Genomic DNA, 19,333 nt, shown 5'->3' with positions numbered 1-19,333 from the left:
GTCATTGTATTTCCCAACACAGATTCAAGGCTTCATTTTTTTGAACGTGGAAGGAGAAATGTTTGTCTGTTGTGTCTGTGGGAAAAGATTTCAAACATCAGTGTGAGTGGAAAATCACCGAGACACACACACCCGAGTGAGAGTGTTCCAGTGCACTGAGTGTGGAAAGAGCTTGAACCAGTTACACAGCCTGAAAAAACATCGCACCGTTCACAGCGGGGAGAAACCGTCCACGTGTTCTGTGTGTGGACGAGGCTTCAACTGATCATCCAACCTGGAGAGACACAAGGACACACAGACCATGGAGAAACCGTGGAAATGTGGGGACTGTGGGAAGGGATTCAATTACCCATCCAGGCTGGAAACTCATCGACGCAGTCACACCGGGGAGAGGCCGTTCACCTGCTCCGTGTGCGGGAAGGGATTCACTCGTAAATCCACCCTGCTGACACACCAGCGAGTTCACACCGGGGAGAGGCCGTTCACCTGCTCCGTGTGTGGGAAGGGATTCACTCAGTCATTCCGCCTGCTGGTACACCAGCGAGTTCACACCGGGGAGAGGCCGTTCACCTGCTCCGTGTGCGGGAAGGGATTTGCTCGGTCGTCCCACCTGCTGCTACACCAGCGAGTTCACACCGGGGAGAGGTCGTTCACCTGCTCCGTGTGTGGGAAGGGATTCACTCAGTCATCCAACCTGCTGAGACACCAGCGAGTTCACACCGGGGAGAGGCCGTTCACCTGCTCCGTGTGCGGGAAGGGATTTGCTCGGTCGTCCCACCTGCTGCTACACCAGCGAGTTCACACCGGGGAGAGGTCGTTCACCTGCTCCGTGTGTGGGAAGGGATTCACTCAGTCATCCAACCTGCTGAGACACCAGCGAGTTCACACCGGGGAGAGGCCGTTCACCTGCTCCGTGTGTGAGGAGAGATTCACTCAGCGCTCCACCCTGCTGACACACCAGCGAGTTCACACCGGGGAGAGGCCGTTCATCTGCTCCGTGTGCGGGAAGGGATTCACTCGGTCGTCCCACCTGTTGACACACCAGCGAGTTCACCAGTGACTGCAGGCGGTTGGATTCTGCTGTTATCGCTGCTGTTAATCACATCCAGGACTGAACCATGTTCATTCTGGCAGTTGTTAGAATTTACAATGTTAGAATTTGCTTTGTTCTCAATCAAAGTTAATCACATCTCGATCTGTGTTAATATCAGAGGCTCGCAAGAACAACAGAGGCCCGCCAGTCATCACATTATCTATCTGGGATGCCCAGGACATAGACTGTCCCTTTGTATTGCCAGGCAGGAGACATCAAGTTAAACTTTAAGCAATTAAACTATTAACACGGCCTTTATGTTGAGGTCGGGAGGAATCTCACTTCAATATATATTCTGGGCATCATGTGAGATGACTCACATTAAAGGGGATGATTTAAGAACAAACAGCAAGGCTTTTGCTTTGTTAAGCTGACAGGACGGTCAGAAGTCCAATCGACAGAAGCCAGGCCGGATCACCTTGGGCCTGCAGGAAACCAGTGTGTGTGAGTTTATTGTCTCACCGTAATAGTTCTTATACTATTGGTGTCGGTGTAATAAAGTTGCATTCGGACAATACGCTCGATCCTGACCCACGGGGAATCATTTAATTGAGTTGAAGAGGTTTCCTTCCAGGTGCTTTGTTTCTGCTGACTGGCGGGTCTCACGACTTTGCTTGCGGTGAGGTGACGCTCTTTGAGGGTCGGAGTGAACATTTCCACGGAAATAACTGGCAAAGGAGTTTGTGAGAGACGGTGAGGTCCGTGTTTTTACTGGTTCCTGGATAGTAAATAGTGTTTCTCCTTCCCACTACAGGCAGATGGAAAATAAATAAATTTGTTCCTGTTACATATTACATAGAATGTACAGCACAGAAACAGGCCATTCGGCCCACCTGGTCCATGCCGGTGTTTATGCTCCACACGAGCCTCCTCCCTTCATCTCACCCTATCAGCATATCTTTCTATTCCTTCCTCCCTCATGTGTTTATCGAGCTTCCCCTTAACAAGTGGAAACATCTTCTCTCCGTCTCCCCTTTCGAATCCCTTCATAATTTTAAAGACCTCGATCAGGTCTCTGTTCTGGAGAAAAGAGCCCCAGCCTGTTCAATCTTTCCTGATAGGTATAACCCCTCAGTTCTGGTGTCATCCTTGTGAATCTTTTTTGCACCTTCTCCAGAGCCTCTGTATCCTTTTTGTAATATGGAGACCAGAACTGTGCCCCGTACTCCAAGTGTGGTCTAACCAAGGTTCTATACAAGTTTAACATAACTTCTCTGCTGTTCAATTCTCTCCCTCCTGAAATGAGCCCCAGCGCTCGGTTTGCCCTTTTTTTCCGGCCTTATTAACCTGTGTCGCTACTTTTAGTGATTTGTGTGTCTGAACCCTCTTCTGCCCCATTTTGAACCCCTCCCCTCCCCCGATCCACAGGGCGGTCCCGGCCGGGGAACCCGCTCAGAGACTTCGCTCAAAATCAACCCCCGCCCCCGAATCCCGGATATTAGTCCAGTAATATAGTAATGCACACATATATTAGTCGAGTAATACAGTACTGTGCACAATATATACAGTACTGTATTACGAGACTAAAATATACTGTGTACAGTAATGTATTACTAGACTAATATATAACGTGTACAGTGTTGTTTTATTGGACTAATATAATGTGCACAGTACTACTAGACTAATATACTGTGTACAGTAATGTATTACTAGACTAATATACTGTGTACAGTAATGTATTACTTGACTAATAACGTGTACAGTGCTGTACTGTACACATTAGTCTAGTAATCAGTACTGTACACATTATTTGTCCAGTAATACAGTACTGTACACATTATATATTATTAGTCTAGTAATACAGTACTGTACACATTATATATTAGTCCTGTAATGCAGTACTGTACACATTATATATTAGTCCAGTAATACAGTACTGTACACATATTATTAGTCTAGTAATACAGTACTGTACACATTATTAGTCCAGTAATACAGTACTGTACACATTATTAATCCAGTAATACAGTACTGTACACATTAATCTAGTAATACGGTACTGTACACATTACATATTAGTCCAGTAATACAGTACTGGACGCATTATATATTATTAGTCTCGTAATACAGTACTGTAGACATTATATATTATTAGTCTAGTAATACAGTTCTGTACACATTATTAGTCCAGTAATACAGTACTGTACACATTATATATTAGTCTAGTAATACAGTACTGTACACATTATATATTATTCGTCTAGTAATGCAGTACTGTACACATTAGTGTAGTAATACAGTACTGTATACATTATATATTATTAGTCTAATAATATAGTACTGTACACATTATTAGTCTAGTAATACAGTACTGTACACATTATATTAATCTAGTAATACAGTATTGTACACATTATATATTATTAGTCTCGTAATACGGTACTGCACACATTATATATTATAAGTCTAGCAATACAGTACTGTACACACATTAGTGTAGTAATACAGTATTGTACACATTATATATTATTAGTCTAGTAATACAGTATTGTACACATTGTATATTATTACTCTAGTAATACAGTACTGTACCCATTATATATTATTAGTCTAGTAATACAGCACTGTACACACATTAGTGTAGTAATACAGTATTGTACACATTATATATTCGTCTAATAATACAGTATTGTACACATTATATATTAGTCTCGTAATACAGTACTGTACACATTATATATTAGTCCAGTAATACAGTGCACATTATATATTATTAGTCTAGTGATACAATCCTTTGTATAATATATCTATTTAGTCTCGTGCTCCACATTATATATTTTAGTCCAGTAATATAGTACTGTACATATATTATTTTTATTCCAGTAATACAGTACAGTACATACATTATACATCTTAGTCCAGTAATATAGTATTTTACAAACACTATATATATTTTCATCCCATAATATAGTATTGCACATACATTATATATTTTTTGTCCAGTAATACAGTAAAGTCCATGCTGTTTTTAGTCCAGTAACATAGTCCATATATATTAGGCCGAGCAGCCTGCATGAGGAATCGCAGGTGTCTGTGTCCTGAACAGGAACCAGTAAGTGTGGATCTGCAGAGCAGCGAAAATCGGGAGAGTGAACATGAGGTGCAGCAGAGTGAGGGAGGAGGGAGAGAGTGTGGGACGGGGATTTACAGCTTGAGGGGAACGAGAGGGGAAAGAATGTTCGACAGAAACTAGAATTGTCTGTTCTGAATTTCCATCCTGTATTGACAGCGATGACTTTTGTAAACTCCTTTTACAGGGTATTAGAAGGGGAGGATTTGCAGACGGGAAACTCAAACCAAACCTCACGTCAAGATCTGACAGAGTCCCTCGATTCATCAGGACCTGAATATCATCGGCCTTTGAATGTGGAAGGAGAAATGTTTGTCTGTTGTGTCTGTGGGAAAAGATCAAACATCAGTGTGAGTGGAAAATCACCGAGACACACACACCCGAGTGAGAGTGTTCCAGTGCACTGAGTGTGGAAAGAGCTTTAACCAGTTAGACAGCCTGAAAAAACATCGCACCGTTCACAGCGGGGAGAAACCGTCCACCACCAGCGGCAGTGGAGGTTAGGGAGCGGCCTATAAGAGGCGGGAGTCGGACGCCCGAGACCAGCGGAGGGGGAAAGGGAGCGAGGGAGAAAAAACACCCAAAGTGAGGTCTGCACAAAGGAAGGAGCTGATTGGTGATTGGGTTTTTTTTGCCCAGATCAGGGACCAGTCTTAAGTTTACTGATGGTAAGTTTAGTTAGTAGTCTAATAAAGCAAGGCATGCAGGTCTCCTCAGTCCCGTTGAATCCACATCTTACGCCATGTGGGAACTCCAGGACGCTTCCCGTGCCCTGGACGGCCACATGTGCAGGAAGTGTCGTCAGCTGGGGGAGCTCGAGCTCCGGGTTTCGGAGCATGAGCAGCGGCTGGTGTCACTGCAGTGTATCCGCGAGGCCGAGAGCTACGTGGATAGCACGTTCCAGGAGGTGGTCACCCCGCAGCTTTAGAGTGTGCAGGCAGCGAGGGAATGGGTGACCGCCAGACGGACATGGAGGACCAGGCAGGTAGTGCAGGATTCCCCTGATTACATCTCGCTCTCTAACCGGTGAATACTGGTGAGGGGGATGGTTCCTCTGGGGAGTACGGCCAGAGCCAAGTCCACGGCACCACGGGGGACTCAGCTGTACGGGGGGCGGGGGTGGAGAAAGGTCAGGAGAGCAATGGTGATCGGGGACTCTATAGTTAGGGGAACAGACAGGTGTTTCTGCGGCCACAGACGAGATTCCAGGATGGTATGTTGCCTCCCTGGTGCCAGGGTCCAGGATGCCACTGAGCGGCTGTAGAATGCTCTGAGGGGGGAGGGTGAACAGCCAGAGGTCGTGGTCCACATTGGTACCAATGACATAGGTGGAATGAGGAATGAGGTCCTGCAGGTAGATTTGAAGGAGCTCGGAAGGAGATTAATTAACAGAACCTCAAAAGGTAGTAATCTCCGGCTTACTCCCGGTGTCACGCACCAGTGAGTATAGAAATAGGAGGATAGAGAAGATGAACGCGTGGCTGGAGAGATGGTGCAGGAGGGAGGGCTTTAGATTCCTGGGGCATTGGGACCGGTTCTGGGGGAGGTGGGACCTGGACAAGCCAGACGGGTTGCACCTCAACAGGGCCGGGACCAATATCCTCGCGGGGAGGTTCGCTAGTGCTGTTGGGGAAGGTTTAAACTAACTTGGCAGGGGGATGGGAACCAGAGCGGAGATTCAGAAGGGAGAGAATCAGAGCTGGAAATGGAAGGCAGAAAATTAGTAAGTGAGTTTTGAAGGCAGAGGAAACAAAGACTAGAAAATAAACAATAAAGGAGTTTGGCAGTGCTTAATGGTATATACCTCAAGGCAAGGAGTATAGTGAATAAGGCAGATGAGTTAAGGGCACAGATAGACACATGGCAGTACGATATCTTAGCTATTACTGAAACATGGCTTAAACAGGGGCAGGACTGGCAGCTCAACGTTCCTGGTTACAGGGTTTTCAGACAAGATAGGGGAATAAAAGAGAAGGGGGAGGTGGAATATTGGTTAAAGAAACAATTCCAGCTGTGAGGAGGGATGATATGTTAGAAGGATCATCAAATGAAGCCATATGGGTTGAACTGAAGAACAAAAAAGGGGCAGTCCCACTGCTGGGAGTGTACTATAGACCCCCAAACAGTCAGAGGGAGATAGAAGAGCAAATATGTCGGCAAATTTCTGAAAAGTGCAAAAACAGTAGGGCAGCAATAATAGGGGATTTCAACTCCCCGAATATTAACTGGGATAGAAACAGTGTGAAGGGGAGAGAGGGGGCAGAATTCTTAAAATGCATTCAGGAGAACATTTTTAGCCAGTACGTAGCAAGCCCAACAAGAGGTGGGAGAGGGGGCAGTTCTGGATTTAGTTTCAGGGAATGAGGCTGGGCGGGTGGAAGGAGCATCAGTGGGAGAGCATTTTGTGGTTGTGATCATAATTCAATTAGATTTAGTGTAGTTGTGGAAAAGGACAAAGATAGAACAGGAGTAAAAGTTCTCAATTGGGGAAAGGCCAATTTCACTGAGCTGAGAAGTGATTTAGCAAAAGTGGACTGGAAACAGCTACTTGAAGGTCAATCAGTGTCAGAGCAGTGAGAGGCATTCAAGGGGTTCAGAATAAACATGTTCCCACAAAGAAAAAGGGTGGGACTGCCAAATCTCGAGTCCCCTGGATGACAAGGAGCACACAGGGTAAGATAAGGCAGAAAAAGGGAATCTTATGTCAGATACTGAGAGCTCAATACTGCAGAAAGCCCAGAGGAGTATAGAAAGTGCAGGGGTGAAATTAAAAAGGAAATTAGGAAAGCAAAGAGAGGGCATGAAAAAATACTGGCAAGTAAAATTAAGGAAAACTCCAAATGTTTTATAAATACATAAAGAGCAAGAGGATAACTAAGGAAAGAGTAGGGCCTATTAGAGACCAAAAAGGTAACCTGTGTGTGGAGGCGGAAGATGTGGGTCTGGTTCTTCATGAATACTTTGCGTCTGTCTTCACAAAAGAGGGGGACGATGCAGAGATTGTAGTTAAGGAGGAGGAGTGTGAAATATTGGATGGGATAAACATAGTGAGAGAGGAAGTATTACGGGCTTAGCATCTTTGAAAGTGGATAAATCGCCAGGCCCGGATGAAATGTATCCCAGGCTGTTCAGAGAAGCAAGGGAGGAAATAGCAGAGGCTCTGACCATCATTTTCCAATCCTCCCTGGCTACAGGCGTGGTGCCTGAGGACTGGAGGACTGCTAACATTGTACCGTTGTTTAAAAAGGGAGAAAGGGACAGACCGAGTAATTACAGGCCAGTCAGCCTCACCTTGATGGTGGGCAAATTATTGGAATTAATTCTGAGGGACAGCATAAATCGTCATTTAGAAAGACACGGATTAATCAAGGACAGTCAGCATGGATTTGTTAAGGGAAGGTCATGTCTGACTAACCTGATGAATTTCTTGAAAAGGTAACAAGGAGGGTCGATGAGGGTAGTGCGATTGATGTAGTCTACATGGATTTTAACAAGGCTTTTGACAAGGTCCCACATGGCAGACTGGTCAGAAAAGTAAAAGCCCATTGGATTCAAGGGAAAGTGGCAAGTTGGATCCAGAATTGGCTCAGTGGCAGGAAGCAAAGTGTCATGGTTCACCGGTGTTTTTGTGACTGGAAGGCTGTTTGTAGTGGGGTTCTGCAAGGCTCAGTACTCGGTCCCTTGCTTTTTGTGGTAAATATCAATGAGTTAGACTTAAAAGTAGGGGCCAAGATTGAAAAGTTTGCAAATGGTACAAAAATTGGCCGTGTGGTTGATAGTGAAGAGGAAAGCTGGAGACTGCAGGAAGATATCAATTGACTGGTCAGGTGGGCAGAAAAGGGGCAAATGGAATTCAATCCGGAGAAGTGTGAGGTAATGCATTTGGAGAGGGCAAACAAGGCAAGAGAGTACACAATAAATGGGAGGATACTGAGAGATGGAGAGGAGCAGTGGGACCTTGGAGTGCATGTCCACAGATCCCTGAAGGTAGCAGGACAGGTAGATAAGGTGGTTAAAAAGGCATACGGGATACTTTCCTTTATTAGCTGAGGCATAGAATATAAGAGCAGGGAGGTCATGCCAGAACTGTATAAAACACTCGTTAGGCCACAGCTTGAGTACTGCGTAGAGTTCTGGTCACCACATTACAGGAGAGATATGATTGCACTGGAGAGGGGACAGAGGAGATCTACGAGGATGTTGCCAGGAGTGGAGAATTTTAGCTATGAGGAAAGATTGGATCGGCTGGGGTTGTTCTCTTTGGAACAGAGGAGGCTGAGGGGAGATTTAATTGAGATGAAACCAGCTGTTAACGAAAGAAAGAACTCTCGTTTATATCGAGCCTTTCACAACCTCAGGACGTCAGAAAGTGCTTTACAGCCAATGAGGCGCTCTTGAAGTGTAGTCACTGTTGTAATGTCGGAAACACAGCAGCCAATTTGCGCACAGCAAGATCCCACAAACAGCAAAGTGACAAATGACCACATCATTTTTTTAGTGATGTTAGTTGAGGGATAAATATTGGCCCCAGGACACCGGGGAGAACTCCCCCCTGCTCTTCTTCGAAATAGTGGCCGTGGGATCTTTGACATCCACCTAAGAGGGGCAGACGGGGCCTCGGTTTAAAATCTCATCCGAAAGACGGCACCTTCCACAGTGCAGCGCTCCCTCAGCACTGACCCTCCGACAGTGCAGCATTCCCTCAGGACTGACCCTGCGACAGTGCAGCGCTCCCTCAGTACTGACCCTCCGACAGTGCGGCGCTCCCTCAGTACTGACCCTCCGACAGTGCGGCGCTCCCTCAGTCCTGCCCCTCCGACAGTGCGGCGCTCCCTCAGTACTGACCCTGCGACAGTGCGGCGCTCCCTCAGTCCTGACCCTGCGACAGTGCGGCGCTCCCTCAGTCCTGACCCTCCGACAGTGCGGCGCTCCCTCAGTACTGCCCCTCCGACAGTGCGGCGCTCCCTCAGTACCGACCCTCCGACAGTGCGGCGCTCCCTCAGTACCGACCCTCCGACAGTGCGATGCTCCCTCTGTACCGACCCTCCGACAGTGCGACGCTCCCTCAGTACTGACCCTCCGACAGTGCGGCGCTCCCTCAGAACTGACCCTCCGACAGTGCGGCGCTCCCTCAGTACTGACCCTCCGACAGTGCGGCGCTCCCTCAGTGCTGACCCTCCGACAGTGCGGCGCTCCCTCAGTACTGACCCTCCGACAGTGCGGCGCTCCCTCAGTACTGACCCTCCGACAGTGCGGCGCTCCCTCAGTACTGACCCTCCGACAGTGCAGCGCTCCCTCAGTACCGACCCTCCGACAGTACGGTGCTCCCTCAGTACCGACCCTCCGACAGTGCAGCGCTCCCTCAGTACTGACCCTCAGACAGTGCAGCGCTCCCTCAGTACTGACCCTCCGACAGTGCAGCGCTCCCTCAGTACTGACCATCCCACAGTGCAGCGCTCCCTCAGCACTGACGCTCTGACAGTGCAGCGCTCCCTCAGTACTGACCCTCCGACAGTGCAGTGCTCCCTCAGTACCGACCCTCAGACAGTGCAGCACTCCCTCAGTACTGACCCTCCGACAGTGCAGCGCTCCCTCAGGACTGACCCTCAGACAGTGTAGCGCTCCCTCAGTACTGACCCTCCGACAGTGCAGCGCTCCCTCAGCACTGACGCTCTGACAGTGCAGCGCTCCCTCAGTACTGACCCTCCGACAGTGCAGCGCTCCCTCAGTACTGACCCTCGGACAGTGCAGCGCTCCTTCAGTACTGACCCTCCGACAGTGCAGCGCTCCCTCAGTTCTGACCCTCCGACAGTGCAGCGCTCCCTCAGTACTGACCCTTCGACAGTGCAGCGCTCCCTCAGTACTGACCCTCCGACAGTGCAGCGCTCCCTCAGTACTGCCCCTCAGACAGTGCAGCGTTCCCTCAGTACTGCCCCTCAGACAGTGCAGCGCTCCCTCAGTACTGACCCTCCGACAGTGCAGCGCTCCCTCAGTACTGACCCTCCGACAGTGCAGCGCTCCCTCAGTACTGGTACTGGGGAGTGTCGGCCCTGGATTACGGGGCTCAAGTCTCTGGAGTGGGGACTTGGACCCACGGCCTTCAGACTCAGAGGGGAGAGTGAGACCGACTGAGCCACGGCTGACACTGTGAGTAGACCCAGCTCCTGAAGCCTATCTGATGTTGGTTGAGGGATAAATATTGGGCCAGGACAGCAGGGAGGAGGCCATTCAGCCCATCGAGCCCGTGCCAGCTCTTTGTCAGAGCAATCCAATCAGTCCCACTCCCGCGCTCTTTCCCCGTCGCCCTGCAAATCTTTTCCCTTCGAGTATTTATCCAATTCCTTTTTGAAAGCCACGATTGAATCTGCTTCCACCGCCCATCTTCAAAATATCCACCAGTCGATGTCTGGATCTCCTTTTCCTCCCATGAGCTTCTTTTAGTCAGGTTACCGCGAGTCCCGGGTTATTTACCGGTGACGGGAATGGGAGCTGACGTGGTGGCCACACCCCTAACGTGTTGTCATCACGATGCCATGACATCACCAATGTCAGTGAGGGCGTGGCCCAAACCCCGGATTCTACAGTGTGTCATCGAGGCTCGGAGATGGCTGAACCCCAATGGGGGGGGAGAAAAGAGGGAGGAGGAGGGGGGAGGGACACGAACAAAGACTCGACAAGGTGGCCGACCTCTCTTCTCCTGCTCGGCCTGACACAACAGCAAATCAATTGATAATAACTCGCAGGAAACTGATCGGTTTCAGAGAGGCCGCGAGGAGGACTGGAGCGGAAACAGTAAAGTCACAGACCTGTGGTAATGAGCACCCTTCGTAGAGGGAGCTTTACTCTGTATCTAACCCTGTACCTGCCCTGGGAGTGTTTGATGGGACGGTGTAGAGGGAGCTTTACTCTGTATCTAACCCGTGCTGTACCTGCCCTGGGAGTGTTTGATGGGACGGTGTAGAGGGAGCTTTACTCTGTATCTAACCCGTGCTGTACCTGCCCTGGGAGTGTTTGATGGGACGGTGTAGAGGGAGCTTTACTCTGTATCTAACCCGTGCTGTACCTGCCCTGGGAGTGTTTGATGGGACGGTGTAGAGGGAGCTTTACTCTGTATCTAACCCGTGCTGTACCTGCCCTGGGAGTGTTTGATGGGACGGTGTAGAGGGAGCTTTACTCTGTATCTAACCCGTGCTGTACCTGCCCTGGGAGTGTTTGATGGGACGGTGTAGAGGGAGCTTTACTCTGTATCTAACCCGTGCTGTACCTGCCCTGGGAGTGTTTGATGGGACGGTGTAGAGGGAGCTTTACTCTGTATCTAACCCGTGCTGTACCTGCCCTGGGAGTGTTTGATGGGACGGTGTAGAGGGAGCTTTACTCTGTATCTAACCCGTGCTGTACCTGCCCTGGGAGTGTTTGATGGGACGGTGTAGAGGGAGCTTTACTCTGTATCTAACCCGTGCTGTACCTGCCCTGGGAGTGTTTGATGGGACGGTGTAGAGGGAGCTTTACTCTGTATCTAACCCGTGCTGTACCTGCCCTGGGAGTGTTTGATGGGACGGTGTAGAGGGAGCTTTACTCTGTATCTAACCCGTGCTGTACCTGCCCTGGGAGTGTTTGATGGGACGGTGTAGAGGGAGCTTTACTCTGTATCTAACCCGTGCTGTACCTGCCCTGGGAGTGTTTGATGGGACGGTGTAGAGTGCCGACCCTCCGACAGTGTGACGCTCCCTCAGTGCTGACCCTCCGACAGTGGGACGCTCCCTCAGTACCGACCCTCCGACAGTGCGGCGCTCCCTCAGTACCGACCCTCCGACAGTGCGACGCTCCCTCAGTACCGACCCTCCGACAGTGCGACGCTCCCTCAGTACCGACCCTCCGACAGTGCGACGCTCCCTCAGTACCGACCCTCCGACAGTGCGACGCTCCCTCAGTACCGACCCTCCGACAGTGCGACGCTCCCTCAGTACCGACCCTCCGACAGCGCGACGCTCCCTCAGTACCGACCCTCCGACAGCGCGGCGCTCCCTCAGTACCGACCCTCCGACAGTGCGACGCTCCCTCAGGACCGACCCTCCGACAGTGCGACGCTCCCTCGGTACTGACCCTCCGACAGTGCGGCGCTCCCTCGGTACCGACCCTCTGACAGTGCGACGCTCCCTCGGTACCGACCCTCCGACAGTGCGACGCTCCCTCAGTACCGACCCTCCGACAGTGCGGCGCTCCCTCAGTACCGACCCTCCGACAGTGCGGCGCTCCCTCAGTACCGACCCTCCGACAGTGCGACGCTCCCTCAGTACCGACCCTCCGACAGTGCGACGCTCCCTCAGTACCGACCCTCCGACAGTGTGACGCTCCCTCAGTACCGACCCTCCGACAGTGCGACGCTCCCTCAGTACTGACCCTCCGACAGTGCGACGCTCCCTCAGTACTGACCCTCCGACAGTGCGACGCTCCCTCAGTACTGACCCTCCGACAGTGCGGCGCTCCCTCAGTACTGACCCTCCGACAGTGCGGCGCTCCCTCAGTACCGCCCCTCCGACAGTGCGACGCTCCCTCAGTACTGACCCTCCGACAGTGCGACGCTCCCTCAGTGCTGACCCTCCGACAGTGTGACGCTCCCTCAGTGCTGACCCTCCGACAGTGTGACGCTCCCTCAGTGCTGACCCTCCGACAGTTTGACCCTCCGACAGTTTGACCCTCCCTCAGTACCGACCCTCCCTCAGTACCGACCCTCCGACAGTGTGACGCTCCCTCAGTACCGACCCTCCGACAGTGCGACGCTCCCTCAGTACTGACCCTCCGACAGTGTGACCCTCCCTCAGTACTGACCCTCCGACAGTGTGACCCTCCCTCAGTACTGACCCTCCGACAGTGTGACCCTCCCTCAGTACTGACCCTCCGACAGTGTGACCCTCCCTCAGTACTGACCCTCCGACAGTGTGACCCTCCCTCAGTACTGACCCTCCGAAAGTGTGACCCTCCCTCAGTACTGACCCTCCGACAGTGTGACCCTCCCTCAGTACTGACCCTCCCTCAGTACTGACCCTCCCTCAGTACTGACCCTCCCTCAGTACTGACCCTCCCTCAGTACTGACCCTCCCACAGTACTGACCCTCCCACAGTACTGACCCTCCCTCAGTACTGACCCTCCCTCAGTACTGACCCTCCCTCAGTACTGACCCTCCCTCAGTACTGACCCTCCCTCAGTACTGACCCTCCCTCAGTACTGACCCTCCCTCAGTACTGACCCTCCCTCAGTACTGACCCTCCCTCAGTACTGACCCTCCCTCAGTACTGACCCTCCCTCAGTACTGACCCTCCCTCAGTACTGACCCTCCCTCAGTACTGACCCTCCCTCAGTACTGACCCTCCCTCAGTACTGACCCTCCCTCAGTACTGACCCTCCCTCAGTACTGACCCTCCGACAGTGTGACCCTCCCTCAGTACTGACCCTCCGAAAGTGTGACCCTCCCTCAGTACTGACCCTCCGACAGTGTGACCCTCCCTCAGTACTGACCCTCCGACAGTGTGACCCTCCCTCAGTACTGACCCTCCGACAGTGTGACCCTCCCTCAGTACTGCACTGAAGTGTCAGCCCAGATTTTGTGCTTCTGACTCAGGCGAGAGTGATACCCACTGAGCCACAGCTGACATAGGCCATATTCTAGTGTGTGGAGCATCCTGGGTATGATTGCCCGCCATTGTAATCACCAATTGCTGATATTTCTGAGATGGGGTTTGGAAACGCAAGGTGTAAATGATACCGTGAGCCGAAAGAGGTGCATTTGGAGCGGAGAACCAGTGACACACTGCGTAACCGGGCGCAAACATTCATTCTCAGCCCAGACATCACAGAGAGAAAGGAATAAAATTCATTTTATTTGATTTTAAATGGTTTAATTTACAAATTGAATCATGTTTGTGTCATTGTATTTCCCAACACAGATTCAAGGCTTCATTTTTTTGAATGTGGAAGGAGAAATGTTTGTCTGTTGTGTCTGTGGGAAAAGATTTCAAACATCAGTGCGAGTGGATAATCACCGAGACACACACACCCGAGTGAGAGTGTTCCAGTGCACTGAGTGTGGAAAGAGCTTTAACCAGTTACACAGCCTGAAAAAAACATCGCACCGTTCACAGCGGGGAGAAACCGTCCACGTGTTCTGTGTGTGGACGAGGCTTCAACTGATCGTCGAACCTGGAGAGACACAAGGACACCCGGACCATGGAGAAACCGTGGAAATGTGGGGACTGTGGGATGGGATGCAATTCCCCATCCCAGCTGGAAACTCACCGACGCAGTCACACCGGGGAGAGGCCGTTCACCTGCTCCGTGTGCGGGAAGGGATTCACTCAGCGCTCCACCCTGCTGACACACCAGCGAGTTCACACCGGGGAGAGGCCGTTCACCTGCTCAGTGTGTGGGAAGGGATTCACTCAGCGCTCCACCCTGCTGACACACCAGCGAGTTCACACCGGGGAGAGGCCGTTCACCTGCTCCGTGTGCGGGAAGGGATTCACTCGGTCGTCCCACCTGCTGGCACACCAGCGAGTTCACACCGGGGAGAGGCCGTTCACCTGCTCCGTGTGCGGGCAGGGATTCACCTGTTCATCCCACCTGCTGAGACACCAGCGAGTTCACACTGGGGAGAGGCCGTTCACCTGCTCTGTGTGTGGGGAGAGATTCACTCTGGGCTCCACCCTGCTGGGACACCAGCGAGTTCACACCGGGGAGAGGCCGTTCACCTGCTCCGTGTGCGGGAAGGGATTCGCTCAGCGCTCCCACCTGCTGACACACCAGCGAGTTCACACCGGGGAGAGGCCGTTCACCTGCTCCGTGTGCGGGAAGGGATTCCCTCGGTCGTCCAACCTGTTGACACACCAGCGAGTTCACCAGTGACTGCAGGCGGTTGGATTCTGCTGTTATTGCTGCTGTTAATCACATCCAGGACTGAACCATGTTCATTCTGGCAGTTGTTAGAATTTACAATGTTAGAATTTGCTTTGTTCTCAATCAAAGTTAATCACATCTCGATATGTGTTAATATCAGAGGCTCGCAAGAACAACAGAGGCCCGCCAGTCATCACATTATCTATCTGGGATGCCCAGGACATGGACTGTCCCTTTGTATTGCCAGGCAGGAGACATCAAGTTAAACTTTAAGCAATTAAACTATTAACACGGCCATTATGTCGAGGTCTGGAGGAATCTCACTTCAATATATATTCTGGGCATCATGTGAGATGACTCACATTAAAGGGGATGATTTAAGAACAAACAGCAAGGCTTTTGGTTTGTTAAACTGACAGGACGGTCAGAAGTCCAATCTGCAGAAGCCAGGCCGGATCACCTTGGGCCTGCAGGAAACCAGTGTGTATGAGTTTATTGTCTCACCGCAATAGTTCTTGTACTATTGGTGTCGGTGTAATAAAGTTGCATTGGGACAATACGCTCGATCCTGACCCACAGGGAATCATTTAATTGAGTTGAAGAGGTTTCCTTCCAGGTGCTTTGTTTCTGCTGACTGGCGGGTCTCACGACTTTGCTTGCGGTGAGGTGACGCTCTTTGAGGGTCGGAGTGAACATTTCCACGGAAATAATTGGCAAAGTGAGAGACGGTGAGGTCCGTGTTTTTACTGGTTCCTGGATAGTAAATAGTGTTTCTCCTTTGAAGGGTTCTCAAAATTCCCACATTTTTCATATCATCAACGAGGATATGACTTTTGGACCTTTATGGCAGAGGACCCGACTGCTGGGTTAAATATGGATCCTTGCAGACAGGAGATTCGGCCCATGAGACTGGACATGCCCGGGCTTGTTGGGACAGTGTGGATTGTTCCTGAAAACCAGACAATGAGAGGAGACAGAATCCGCATTCTTCCCTTTCAAACAATCAACCCAGAGAAAGACTTCAGCTTACACGAAACGAAAGCCCATCAAAACCTTGCATAAATTATCGCTTAGCAATCAATGCAATTATGCAAACCCATCAATACAATGGCTTTCAGTTCAAGCCTGGTTCTGGGGACAGGAAACCAACAATCACCGGAAGAAGCCCACCATAATCAGACAAAGAACTAACCTTGTTTTGGAATCAGATAAGAAATTCGAAAAACAGTATAACTGGGCGACCAGTTACGAAGCACAGGATATTGGTTTTGGAGCAGGTTCTAAGCAGTTCAGCTTTAAACAGCAGTTTTGGAGCAGCAACAAGGCAACCGCAGTCCTCCACGAAGATCGCCCACCCACAACTGCGCCTTACCGCACCAACAGACTCTATCCAACTGAAGAACCTTCGCAGATTCCACAGACCCAGGACCACGTGGGGACGGCAGGGCCCAGAGGACACAAAGAGCGTACCCCAAAACTGCAACTGGCTTATCTGGCTGGATTTCGAACTGTCAAGGAACCCTGGTTTGGTGAGCATGATTCCTGACCTCTCCTAGTTCAATTGAGTTCGGTTTTGGGGGTGGGACAAGGGTAAGGGGATTAGTAGGGTGATTTTCCCTCGTTATGCCGTGTGTTCCCCATTCTTAACTAAGTGTACTTTGTATCTCAGTGTTATCCGAACGTTATAAGTTCATTTGTGACTTCAATAAACCCAGTTTCTTTTCTTGTACCAAAACCAGTTGTCTGCTGTATTTTTTGTCACAACCCCCAAATAAGTCCAAGGTCTCGAACCCAGGGAGTGGGAGCGATTCAGACCGCTCAGTAGTCAGAGGTGAAGCTGACACACACCACCACCCCCTACAAAATGGCGACCCAGAAGGGACCTTGGCAAAAGGGATGTGACACAGTGGACACTGATTTGGAAGAGAGAACTGTAATGGAAGAGATGATCTCAGATTATGTGTTCAGTAAGGTGAATATGGAAAAAAAATGGGTCACTGATCTGTTGAAGGCTGGGCGCCCGGTAGATGCTGCAGCTAAATGGACAGAAGGGAAGGATCATAAGAAATCCATCGAAAAGGCAGTCTGGCTGATGTGCTTCAAGAAACAGATCCAGCTTTTGGACAGGCTCGTTGAAGCACAGGCAGCTGAGATTCGGCAGTCAGCCCTTGAAGTCCAAACAAAGGCCCGAGCAGGGGAGAAGTTACTGTTAGCATTGCAGACTCTGAACCAGGAAAGGGTGCAGTTAGTGGGGGAGCATAAGACCCAACAGGAATATTTACAGTGTCAGGTCACCGAGGCCAAGAACAACGAGCTGAGGTTGCGGGAAAAGAATGCCCGCCTGGCAAGTCAAGTAAGAGAGCAGGAGGAGAAAGTAAAAGGCTTACAGGCAGCCTATAAGATAGTGAGCGCACAGAGGTTTGAGGATGCAGGCCATGGCCCCTGCCAGAAGCAGAAAGAGAGTCTGAACCTTGCTCGAAGGACGGCAAAAGGCATGGTATGCCTCATAAGCCCGAGTGCAGCCCAGGTCGACTTCACAGGGAACCTGGGGAGAACGGTTCAGACACCACAGGTAGTGCCAAGGGACGACCCGGTTGAGGAGCAGGAGGGCCCACGACCACCACCCGTAGCGCCAAGCTTTAGCAAAATCTGGCAGGAGAGGGAGGTGGAATTAGGGGCAGAAGCTGAGGAGGAAAACCCCCAGCAAGAGAGGCTGGGACCGGGGCCGATGTGCCCGGCCCGGCAGCAAAGGTTCGGCCCGCCCGCTGATAACGGGGATGAGGGACCCCTCCAAAACCAGTTCGTAGTTCCCCACGGCACCCAACAGCTTAGGGCCATGGTAAGCCATTTAACTAAACTTGCTGCAAATGGGGACCCCTCGGTCCACTTCAGGGAAGTGGAACAAGCAGCAAGCATCAACGAGTGCAATGATGCTGAACAGGCCAAAATGCTGCTATTCTCCCTGGAGAGTAAACTCTTCCAGTCCCTCTCTGACCAATGTAAGATGGGACAGTGTGATTATGGGGAGCTCAAGGAGGAAGTTCTTGAGGCCATGGGGATGAATGAGGGAAGTCCTTTCTCCCGGGTGGAAAAAACAGTGCAGCTCAGAGGAGAAACCCCGCAGGCTTTTGCAGACAGGTTGTGGCCGGTGTATAGGAGCGCATGCAGTGGGACGCCTAACCGAGCTCACCTGGACCAGGATCAGCGGGCCCACTGGCTCCGTTGCCTGGTGGCAAACAGCTTGCCACAGGTCAGGGCCGCGGCAGGAATGTGGTTTGACCCAAAGAATCCCCTGACTACCGAACTCACAGTGGTCAGACAATTGACCATAGCTTACCGTAATGGTAAAGGAACCGATGCACACCCACCAAAAGGGAAAGTGCATGAAATGAAACCCGGCCAGGGTAGGAAGGAGTGGCATCAGGAAGGGAATAACCCTTCCAGCACAAAGCTCAACTGTTATGGGTGTGGGAAGGATGGACACTGGAGGAAGGAGTGTAAGAATCCTTGGAAAGATAACAAGGGAAAGAATTCCTCAACCCCAGCCCAAAAGGCAGAGACAGGAATCCCTCCCACCATGGTCGAGTCATTTTTGGACGCCATGAGAACCCTATTGACTGGCCCAGGGAAGGTAGCAGCCACCACCGGCACTCTGACCCCATCAGCCCCATCTAACCCACAACCCTGACTAGAGCCAGCACAGCCTGTTTACCTGTGTTCCCTTACCTACGACTTATGGAAGAGACCCCTCGTTGAGATGGAGGTAGAAGAGGTAAAGGGGACCTATCTGTTGGACACGGGAGCATCATGTACCGTGATCCATTCAGCTCACCCCACCACCTCACCTCTATCTAACGGGGTCCCATACAGTCTGTCGGGATTCACAGGTAAAGAACAGGCTGGCTCATTTTCCATCCCGCTGAACATTCGTTTAGGAACACTCCGCTGTAAGTGGACCTGTGTCCTAATGAAGTGGGAAGTGGAGGGTGGAAAAGGGATCCTGGGAGCCGACTTTATTGTAGGCCACGGGATCCTAGTGGATTTGAGGAATCACTGCCTGTGGGGGGCAAATACAGGAAAGGAAGGCGGAGTAGTCGTCATCCCAGGGAAACAGGGGAAGGGGACCCTGTGCACCATGAAGCCTAAAGAGGGTTATAACCTCAAACTCATGGTCAGCAATAACCCAAGGGAGTTCCAGGCATTTGTGCGAGCCCACCTCGCCACATTTGCCACACACAAACACGACTGTGGGAGGGTCAACGGGTTCGAGGTCAGTGTA

The 19,333-nt window shown here is 50.9% G+C and overlaps 1 pseudogene; it reads left to right on the top strand.

The window, feature by feature from the left end:
* LOC137308627 (zinc finger protein 585A-like) overlaps positions 1-16,789 on the top strand; it is a 60,352-nt pseudogene extending 43,563 nt beyond the window's left edge.
* The last annotated feature ends 2,544 nt before the right edge of the window (positions 16,790-19,333 follow it).

This window comes from Heptranchias perlo, unplaced genomic scaffold, assembly GCF_035084215.1.
Source record: "Heptranchias perlo isolate sHepPer1 unplaced genomic scaffold, sHepPer1.hap1 HAP1_SCAFFOLD_134, whole genome shotgun sequence".
NCBI lineage: Eukaryota > Metazoa > Chordata > Chondrichthyes > Hexanchiformes > Hexanchidae > Heptranchias > Heptranchias perlo.
The sequence above is the reverse complement of the archived record's forward strand: the minus strand, read 5'-3'. Positions and strand labels throughout refer to the sequence as shown.